An 11,714-nucleotide genomic window follows, 5' to 3' on the forward strand; every position below is an offset into this window, starting at 1 on the left:
GGGGGGGGGGGGGGGGCGGCCGTACGGGTGTACGAGGTGGTGGGGGAGGGCTCTGCCCGTTTAGCGGGGATGTGGGGGTGGTTGTTTGGCGTCGGCGGGGACCTCCAGGCGGCGGTCGACCGGCGCACTGGGGGCCCCCATGCGTCATTGGCCGGCAGGGTCGAGGCCCGCGGGCGGGGACGCGGTGGTGGTCGAAGTCGGGGCGGTGGCGGGGCGCGCCCTGCGCCTAGCCCGCCTCCCCCTTTCCAGGTACCTAGCATGGGCTTTCCCTGGTGCCTCAGATGGTAAAGCGTCTGCCTGCAGTGCGGGAGACCCAGGTTCGACCCCTGGGTTGGGAAGATCCCCTGGAGAAGGAAATGGCAACCCACTCCAGTACCCTTGCCTGGAAAATTCCATGGACGGAGGAGCCTGGTAGGCTACAGTCCATGGGTCACAAAGAGTTGGACAGGACAGCGACTTCACTTTACAGCTGATAAAAAGCTTGGGTTGTCTAGTTGGGGTGGATTTGCTCCTGGATGGATTTCACCTGGCGGCAGTAGGGAGGCCCGCGGGCCTCTCCTGGAAGTGGGCATATGGGCGGAGCACACCTAGCCCGCGTCGGGGGTGGAGCGTGCCTCCTCTAAGCTCCTAGGCAGTGGGTCCCAGGTCTCAGGGGTCTCCACTGCAACTGGGAATGCCCATTTCGTGGACTCCTGGATCCCCATCGATCAGCATCCAGTGAGCAGAGCGGAGGGGTACGGACCACAGGTAAGGGAACTGGGGCTCAGTGGCGCAGGGTGGAGCAGGGAACCACGTATTCTGCCCTCTCTGTTGGCATAGTCTCAGAGCCCCCTAACCTGGAGGTCGCAGAAAGGCCTCGCCATTGGGGTCAAGGCCTTTACCACTTCACCCCTTTGCATAAAGCTCAGACCCTCGCGATTTTCCCAAGCAGCCTAGTGTCTGCAGTGAGGTCCCCAGGAAGTCCAAGGGATTTATCCTGCCTGGTGATCTCTTTCACCTGCTGGGCACTCCACAACCCTTACTCTGGCTGGCTGGCCCAGCCCTGCTACCGGCAGTTTGCAGTCCAGTGGGCCCTTAATCACCTGCTGGGATGGGAAAGGGAAGGGTCCATGAATTGCACCCTAGAAACTTAGTAGACTGCATGGATTTAAAAACCTGGTGGCCACCCAGGCAGAAAAGAAAGGAGGAGGGCACCTTGCTGCCCTTTCATGGTGGAATCTGTGGCTGTCCTCTGAAAGGAGGCCTTTCCATAGGGACCCTGTGCAATAAGTGTGGTGTTTTGGAACTGAATAATTAGAACGTGTAAAAATTTTAAATTATGTGGTGCTTTAATTAAAAAAAAAAGCTCCAAGTTTTTTTGCAAACTGAGGTCTAAAAATTGAAGGCCTATTTTTCTTCTACTGTGGCATTCTATGAAGAAATGTGCTTTTCTTTTCTTTTTTTTTTTTTTTAAAGAAAAGAGTCAGAAAAGTGAGGGAAACAGAAAAGCCAGCGGTGCCCCTGTAGTTTGGTGAAGGTCTTAGGAGGTCACTTGTAAATGCTGCTGGCTGTCGGGAGGCAGTCTCTTCTTGTGACCGATGGGCACAGAGCTCTGCAGGCTTGTCCTTTGCATGGATGTTCTTGTTTGTGGAAATCCAGCTCAGAGCCATCTCCTGATGTGTAAGAATTTCCCAGACTAGACCCCTAGGCAAATTCCTTAGGGCCAGGGACTCCTTCCTTCATTGTAGTTGTCTGTTTGATGGAAAAGCAGCAATGACATATTTTTCTTTAAATCTGGTCTATCATCCAGGCCTTGGAGTAATATTTCCCATCCCTCTCAATAGACTTGGGTTCCAGGGATGAATTATAGTTAGTTGTCCATGATTTTGCAGATGAGGAAACTGAGAGCCAGAGAAGGTGGAGGACTGTCCAAGGGAGAATGGGATATCCTTCCAGGAACCCTGGCTCCTGGGTTTTTAATGAGCTTTCTACCCAGCATGGTCATTAATTGGCAAGTGTTGACATTGAGAATAAACTATTGGTGGAAGTGTAAAAGGCTTTTTTAAAGAATGTGCCTACCAGCTGTGCATCTTATGGAGTATTTTCACTGTACTCCCCAACCCTTGGAAAGTGCTGGGCACAGGGCAGATGCTTCATCATTTTTATATTGAATAAGTTCAATGTCACACAATTATATGCATAGTGTCAGCAACACTATGAGGTATATTAGAGCAGTGATCATCACAGTTGGTACTTCACGGATCAGTAAAGAAAGAAAACTTTTTCTTAGGAAGACTGTAACAGAATTGCTAAGTTTTAAGTTTATCCCACAAGGATATTTAAAAAAAAAATGAAACAAATCTCTCTGATCATCACCAAGGCTTTTGGAGGTCTGTTGAGGACCCCACGCAAGGGAGGGTTTACCTCTTGGGACACCCCTGCTTCAGCATCTCCCTAAGCCAGCAACCTGGGACAGATGAGTACACTTGATGTTTCTTCCTTGACCTTGGGAATTTTTTTGGAAGACAATTTTTTGACAGACAGGCGTGGGGGAAAGTTAGGGGATGTTTCAAGTGCAGTCCATTTATTGTGCACTCTATTTCTCTTTCTGTTCCCTGGTGGCTCAGTTGGTAAAGAGTCTGCCTGCAATGCAGGAGACCCAAGTTCAATCCCTGGGTCAGGAAGATCTCCTGGAGAAGGAAATGACAGCCCTCTCCAGTATTCTTGCCTGAAGAATTCAATGGACTGAGGAGTCTTGTGGGCTACAGTCCGTAGGGTCACAAAGGGTTGGGCATGACTGAGTGACCGAACACTTATTCCTATTATTTCATCAGCTCCACCTCTGATCATCAGGCCTTAGATCCTAGAGGTTGGGGGCCCCTGCTTTAGTTCCCTCTTTCATCTTCTACACAGCTCCAGCCTGCTTCCTCCTCCTCTTCCACCTGCAGAACTACCTGCTGGGCTTCTCTGAATGTGACTAACAATCTCCTTCCCTCACTTCCTTTTCTCTGAGTCCCTTATGCTAACTAGGTTTCCCTGATCTCCATTTAGGCACTTTTGCCCCAGGTGGTGCTAGTGGTAAAGAACCTACCCGCCAATGCAGGAATTCGATCCCTGGATTGGGAAGATCCCCTGGAGTTATGGGCGTGGCAACCTGCTCCAGTATCTTGCCTGGAAAATTCCCATGGACAGAGGAGTCTGATGGGCTCTGACAGTCCACCGTGACTGAAGCGACTTAGCACAGCATACCAGAGGACCTTTGAACTGCAGACTCATGTGATTGTTTTGGCTCCTTGGAGTCCCTTGTCATCCCACATGTATGTTAGGGTCAGCTTGTGTATTGCTTCCTAAAGGCCTCCAGAGGGTAACAGGCAGGAAAGCCAGGGGTCTCCAGACAGAGAAAATAGGCTGCAAGTGTCCGATGTTTTTTCTCTCTCTCTTAAGAGGTAGGGAAACAAACTAGTGTTACATTTCCCCCCCTTCTCGATACAAATTTAAAAGGAGGTTTCTCTTAAAATTCTGTGTTGTCATGACGACTCCTGGCTCCACCTGAATTTAACTTTTCTCAAACCTTGAGCTAAACAATGCATTTTTCTTATGGAAATGTTTGTCTTAAACTATGTTAATGTAGTATGTATTTACCCTAGATTCTGTCTTCAAGTCGGTTCCTCCTAAAGGCTCAGAACCAACTTGACAAACCAGTATGTTTTACTCATACCTTGTTCTCCTAATCTATGTTAATGAAACTATATATTTGCTTGGAAATCAGCCTTTTTTCAAGATTCATGTCAATCATTTTATGGCCCAGGATGACTCACCTGCTGCCAATGTTATCTCAATGCATGTTATGGGTGAGGGGCCCGGTGCCATTTTCTGAGACATTGCCTTTCTTTAATTAGCAGACTGCTAGTGGCTGTATAACATCTGGCTAAAGACTAGCAGGGGGTAGTCTATGTCAGCAGCTTTCTCTATCTCTTTTATTCTTTAATAAAACTTTATGACACAAAAGCTCTGAGTGATCAAGCTTCGTCACTGGCTCTGAATTGAATTCTTCTCCTCTGGAGGCCAAGAATCCTGGCATCTTTCATGGTCTAGCAACAACCTTTCAGCCATTTGTAATTCACATTGAATCTTCATTTCAGATTGAAGATGCATTCCATGGTATTGCTATCCTAAGTCTTTCCATCACTATGGAATATCTGTACATGTATCTAGGATATTTTTCAGCAATCGTGTTTAATTTCCAGTGTGCCAGTCTTGTCATCCTCATTACATCCATGGCAAAGTATTTTATTAATGTTGACATTATTGAAAGGGAATTGTTTTCTTAAATTCCTTTTCAGATTGTTATTTGCTAGTGTATACAGATAAAACTATGTAATCATTTATTTTTATCAGTTTGGACAGCTTGATAGTTGTCTTTACTTTCTTTACTTTCTCATAAATTAAGATTACCCTGGCTTATATATTTACTGTCTCACCCCTAGTCTCAGTCATTTCTTCAAAGAACTTCTGTCCTTTTTTTTTTTTTTAACATTATATTATCTTTGACTGTGCTGGGGCTTTATTGCTAGTTTGTCTAGTTGTAGTGAGCAGAGGCTACCCTCTAGGTGCCGTGCCATGGCTTCTCATTGCAGCGCTTTCTCTGGTTTGCAGAACTTGGGCTCTGGAGTATGCAAGCCTCAATAGTTGTATGGGGGCTTAGTTGCCCCCAGGCATGTGGAATCTTCTAAGACCAGGGATTGAACCCATGTTCCCTGCATTGGTAGGCAGATTCTTTACCATCGGACCACCAGGGATGGCCTGTTCCCTTTTATTAGAGAATGATATTTAAAACATACATGTAGGAGCTAAATATGCTCAGCTGACAATACATGGAAATATATACATGTATTCCAACTTACCTTTGAACATATTCAGTTAAAGGTAATGTGTGATGATGTCTCCATAGATATTGTAACCTTTCCTTTTGTTTATCTGTAACTTCCCATTACAATGGTAAGATACCTGGCTTCCACCACTTGTCATGTGTAGAATTCAGTGCTTGTCCCATGTGGTTACTGAAAAAACTTTCAGACTGTCCTCCAAAGGGGGCTGTGCATGCATCCCACCAGTATCTTGAGTATGTTTCTGTAGGAGAGTTTACTATCAGTATACCCTCCATGGCCAGGTGTCTATTTCAGTCTTTACCAGTTATGAATGGGCTTATTTGCTCTAGTGTTCTTGGACAGTTTGAGTACGGATTCTTTGTCAGATATGCATTTTTTAGGAAAATGATTTTATTTATTTTTGGCTGTGTTGGGCCTTCGTGTGTGGGTTTTTCCCTAGTTTGGGTGAGCATGGGCCATAACCAGTGGTGTGCGGGCTTCTCACTGCAGTGGCTCCTCTTGTTGTGGGGCACAGGCTCATGGGCTTCAGTAGTTGCAGTATGTGAGCTTGGCATTGTGGCTTCCAGGTCGAGAGCACAGGCTCCACAGTTGTGGCACATGGGCTCCATAGCATGTGGGATCTTCCCATACCAGGGATCACTCCTACATCTCCAGCACTGGCAAGCGGAGTCTTTACCATGGAGCCACCAGGGCACATTCTCGATTCTAGTTTTCCACACATGTATCTGGTGAAAGAGGCGAGGATCAAGAGGCCTGGCAGCTGGAAATCCTCAGTCACAGTTCTGGCTGTGCTATCAAAACCTCTGGGGCTTTTGGCGAGCACCTCAACTTCCCTGGGACTGTTTCCTCCCCTCAGAAATGCCCTGCTATTGGACTTTAGCCAACCAAGCTCCTCTGTCCCTGGGATTTCTGAGGCCAGAATACTGGGTGGGGGGGGGGTGCCATTTCCTTCTCTACAAGATAGCATTTTGAAGATATTTCTTCTGGATATTGGTTTTGATGGAGGAAGGGGGATCCCTTCTAGGGCTTGAGAGTGGGTTCTTGTCTGACACTTGGAAATGAATTGTCCAAGGAGAGGAGTGCTGTCCAAGCGAGAGGCTTTATTTGGAAGGGCTGCTGGGGCGGAGGGCAGGAGGGTGAGGGAAATGGAGAGAACTGCTCTGCCACATGACTCACAGTATCAGGTTTTATGGTCATTGGGTTAGTTTCCAGTTTGTCTCTTGCCAGTCATTCTGAATTGGGATCCTTCCTGGGGGCACACGCATCACTCAGCCGAGATGGATTCCAGTGAGGAGGATCCTGGGAGGTTGGTAGGACCTCTGGACTGGAGTTTCCCATCTCCTTTTGACCACTCCAGAATTCTTGTTGGTGGTAGCTTGTGAGTTCCTTGATCCTTACCAGGACCTCCTGTTGTAAGATGACTCCTGCAAGTGTTTTCTCTTCTCTGTTGCCTGGCAAGGGTGGTTGGTCAGTGGTTCATTTAACAGTTTGTCTTTTGGTTCTCTCGAGTAAGGTCCTTCACAGAGTAAATATATAAAATTGTAAAAATCAATGTTTTAAATAATTTATATTAATAATTTGGTAAGCTGGCTTTTTTGTTGTGTGTTAGAACTAATCACCAGACCAAAGGTCATGTAGATCTTTTGTTGTTTTCTAAAATTTTAATAGCTTTTTAAATTGAATTACAGTGTTTCAAAGTTTGTGTTTATGTTCATTTCATTCCATCTTGGTTTTTTTTAACAGTTATTTATTTTTAGTTGATTGATCATTGCTTTACAATATTGGTTTGATTGGTCACACGTCAACCTGAATGTACCGTAGGGGTACGTGTGGCCCCTTGCTCTTGAATCTCCCTCCCATGTCCCACCCATTCCCACCTCCCTAGGCTATCAGAGAGCCCCAGTTTGAGTTCCCTGAGTCAGACAGCAAATTCCCAGCTTAGGTTGGTGTGCATGCATCCATGCTGCTCTCCCCATTAATCTCACCCTCTCCCTCTTGTTCCCCACCCTTGTCCGTAAGTCTGTTCTCTATGTCTGCATCTCCACTGCTGTTACGTAAACAGATTCGTCAGGACCATCCTTCTAGAGTCCAAGTTTTTCTCTTTCTGACTGACTTCCCTGTTTAATATGCTCTAGGTTCATCCACTTCATTAGAAGTGCCTCAAATGTGATCCTTTTTGTGGCCGCATTCCATGCAGGCTGTGATTGTTCCTTACCATGTTTTGAGGGGGGTCGTGGAGCTATTCGGCTCCATTTGGGTTTAGGCTTCCAGTCTGAGCGCTCCCGCAGAGCTGCTTCTGGGTGAGCCCTCTGGGGTGTGTGAGCGCGGGGCTGCCCGCTCTTCTCCGGCGGCTCGCAGGGGGCGCCAAAGCCCCCTCTGACCCGCGGCCGCAGGACGCTTTGCCTTCAAACTGGGCTCAGTGACCAGCTGGCAGGAGCTTTCTCTCCTCAGGGCTGTCAGGGCTCGGGCTTCTGGAAACGGGGCTGCGTCCAGGCTGAGAGGAGCGGGCTTGCCTCAGTGCCCCAGCAGGGAGGTGCTGCAGGAGGGAAAAATGAGGACAAAGTAGGCGTTTCCTGTGTCCAGCTGAGTGCTGACCGGAGGTCCATCTCAGAGGACTGGGGGCGCGGGGGAAGAGCTCCATGTGCAAAACGGCGGGTTTTCAGTTAGATTTCTTTTAGATGATCTAGAGGATGACCAGTGATGTTCTTCAGTGCAGGTGGCCAGTTTTCCTGACACTGTTTCTTGAGAAGTCTGTCCTTTCCTCTTCGCTCGTTCCTGGTTTGATGTTCATGAACTGACTGCATACATGTAGGTTCACTCCAGGGCTCTCTATGCCTTCCTTGAGTCCACCTGTCTGTGTTCGTGCCAGTTCCTCACTGTGGTGCTTCCTACTGCTCCGTAATGTAGTTTGAAGTTGGAGAAGAAGATGCATCCATCTGTGTTCTTCTTTCTCAGAGTCTTTTTGGCTGTTTAAGATCCTGTTCAATAGTAGCAGCCTAATATTAGGAATATTTCTATTACTGTGAAAAATGGCATGGAATATCATTTTGTGATTGCAGTCAATGTATTTGTTGATGGCTTTGGTTGGAATAGACATTTTAATTCTTCATTGTTCCAGTGCATGAGCATGGAATAGTTTTCTGTTTCTTTGTGTTTTCTTTGGTTTCTTTCAGTGCTTTCTAGTTTTCTGACTACTGGTCTTTATGTCCTTGATTAAGTTTGTTGCTAGATGTTTTATTCTTTTTGATGCAATTATAAGTGGGATTTTCTTAACTTTTGTTTCTGATTGTTATTAGTGTATAGAAACGCAACTGATTTTTGTATATTGATTGGGATTGTAAATTGTAGTATTTTATATGATTGTAAATTGATCCAAAATGATTTAGCTTTACTGAATGTAGTATAACAACTTTTTGTGACGTTACAGGGAAAATTTTATTTGTAAAATCTTTTTCTCCTGCAATAGGTAATCCAGAGGACCCAAGACATGGTGGTTACTAATAGACTTCCCACAGTACTTCTTCATTCCATGTGGACTCCTTCAAGGGCAGTGAGCATCACAGATTCCCTTGAACTTTGTCTGGGTAAGTCTTGGCCTCTATAGGAAAGTTTCATGCCTGTCCAATCTGATTTTCTTTTGTGGTATTGACATGGTTGTTTTGAAACATAATTTACTTTTCAGTAATTTAAAATGTACAGAAAACTCCTAGCAATGGGAAAAAGTACTCACATTTGCCACATCATCTAAAATACTCTGTCTTTTATCCAAAATGGGTGCATTCTCCTGCAGAACCAACACATAACCTCCAAAATCAGGAAATCATATGGTTTCTACATTATAATGTAATCCACAGCCCCACTTCCACTTTCAGCAGTTGTTCAATTGTATGAATATATGTTTTTTCCATCCTCATCCTTTTTTCTTTTTTTATAGTGTTACTGAGATTTTCAGTTATTTGGACAAACTTGATGGATTTAAAGCAGACGTGGTGGATATGGGATCTGGGTGGCCTTTTCTATATGGATTTTCTTTCACTAAAGATGGTTTTAATGTTTATTCATGTTGTAGCATGTATGAATACTGCATTCTTTTTTCCTCATAGTAATTAAAAATAAATAACATGCCATTTACCATTTATATATTTGTAAGCATACAATGTTGTTGTGTGAATTACCTTTACTTGTTTTGCAAACCAGTTTAATACTGTGTACCTTGTGCATGCTTTGGAGAAACTCAGGAAACTGAGTCAGTGACTGAAATGGCCCAGTATATCACCTTAGATATACTTCTTAGATATATATCTTCATCTAAAAATAAAACAGGGACTTCCTGGTGGTCCAGTGGCTAAGACTCCCAAAGAAGGAGGCCCAGGTTCAATCCCTGATCAGGGAACTTGATCTCCCATGCCACAACTAAGCATTTGCATGCTGTAGCTAAATATCTGGCTTGCCTCAACGAAGGTTGACCTGGCACGGCCAAATAAAAAAACAAATAATTATTAAAAAAATAAAACCAAAGGAAAGGAAGGGTATGGTTGTGCAGATTTATGTCTTAGCTTTCCCTATTGGTTAAAAAAAAAAGATTTTCACAAAACTGTCACCCTTCTATCTGGTATATACAGAGGATTCCTTTGAAATGAGATTTCTCTGGTAAATGTGACTCACAGAAGAGCCGTCTTGAACTTGGGTTTCAGAGACTATCCTGTGTTCTCTTTATTTTTATTTTTTTATTATTTATTTATTTATTTTCATTTATTTTTACTAGTTGGAGGCTAATCACTTTACAATACCGCAGTGGGTCTTGTTGTACACTGACATGAATCAGCCATGGATTTACATGTATTCCCCATCCCGATCCCCCCTCCCACCTCCCTCTCTACCCATGTGTCCTGTTTAAAAGAAAAAGTTAATTGGTTCCAACTAATTCTCATGCTGAAGCAGTATATTTTGTGGTAGCATTTTCTCCCCTTCACTTTGGATGTATCCCAATTTGCTTGCACAGTCATCCACCGAAGACATCCTGATATTTGAAAGTTTTCAGCTGTTACAAGTAGAGCTGTTGTGTATGATTGTGTGATTGTTTTTGTCTGGATGCTTTTTCAAAGCTGTTTACTAAGTACTAGACATGTAGTGTTCAGGTCACAGGTGAGCCTTGTTTAGCTGTGGAAGAATCCAGCTATGTTTCTCTGTGGCATGTGGGATCTTCCTGGGTAAGGGATCAAACTTGAGTGTCTTGCATTGTCAGGCAGATTCTTTACCACTGAGCCACAAGAGAAGCCCCCCTCCCTTTTGTTGAGTTTACTGGATCTAATATGTGTGCAGTGCTACTTCACTGTTGTTTTAGTTGTACTTTCCTAATGAGATGTGATTGAGTATTTTTGATATGCTTATTTAATATCTGTATATTTTCTTTGGCCAGGTGTTCAGATTTATACATTTTTAATGAGGTTGTTTGTTCCAGATTTTTTGGTATATTTGGAGTACAATCCTTTATCAGATATGTATTTTGTAAATGTATTTTTCTGTGGCTTGTGTTTAAGTTTTGTGAATATGGTTTTTCACAGTTTAAATTTCTAATTTTTTAAAGCTAATGTTATATATGTTTTATATCCTTTTTTGGATAGACTTTAGCATTTTCTTTTTTTGTTGTTAAATTTCATAAGCAAAATTGAGGTAGTGTAGATACAGTTTTAAGCAGAGCTGAGGTACCATAGATACAGTTTTGCCTTTTGTCTATTGAGAAGTTCGAGTGAGGTTGGTGTAAATTGTAAAATTATGTCTACATTCATTTGATTGGATATGGCTTCCAATTAATTGTATAACTGGTTTTGGAGATGTCATGGGAAGTCAGTTTCCCCAAGGGAAACTGGGTGGGGTCCATGAAACATGAACTCTCTTCAATCCCTGGGGATCACTTTCTGCTTTTTCTGGCTTTGGATTTGACTTGTTTGGATATCTCATACTAGTGGAATCACAGAACATTTCTCCTTTTTTGGTCTGGTTTATTTCACTTAATATAATGACCATAAGGTTCGTCCACGTTGTAGCATTGTCAGAATTACTGACTTTTAAGGGCTGAATCATATTCCGTTGTGTGTATACCACAGTTTGTTTATGGAATTGGCTGCCATGGACACTTAGATTGCTTCTGTTGTTGGCCAGTGTGAATCATGCGGTTATGAATATGACTGAAGATATATGCATTTTTTTCAGCCCCTTTTTCCAAACCTTTTGGGTACATAGCATGAATTAGAATTGAACTATATATTTATTCCATGTGTTAGTTTTGGAGTAATTTCTGTAATGTCTTGCACAGTGGCAGCACCATTTCATTTTTTTTTTTCTTTTTGGTATGGTAGAATTCTGTTCAAGCTTTTGAATATACCCTGTGTTGCATATTCATTCACCCACCGATGGACACTTGAATGGGTTCTACCTTTGGGCTATTGTGAATAATGTCACTATGAATATTTGGTACCAATTTTTGTTTGAATTATTAACAAATATGTAGTACTATATATGAAAGAAACCACAAGGACCTACTGTACAGTTTAGGAAACTGTATTGAATATCTTATGATAATGTATAATGGAACAGAATCTCAAAGGGAATATATGAAAAAGACATAATAGCCATAATAATTATTGTGCCAACACTATGAGTTATCATAGCACTACTCAACATGTATTTATACATGCCACTAAAATATTCACATCTGTAAGTATATTTCACTGATCAATTATATAAAAATAGAGAACTCAAACAGAATAAATAAACTTCCTGTCATTGCTCATCATCATTTATGCACTATTACTACCTGTAATACTCATCATATAAGTGCTGGAC

This window comes from Cervus canadensis, chromosome X (assembly GCF_019320065.1).
Source record: "Cervus canadensis isolate Bull #8, Minnesota chromosome X, ASM1932006v1, whole genome shotgun sequence".
In the NCBI taxonomy this organism is placed as follows: Eukaryota; Metazoa; Chordata; class Mammalia; order Artiodactyla; family Cervidae; genus Cervus; species Cervus canadensis.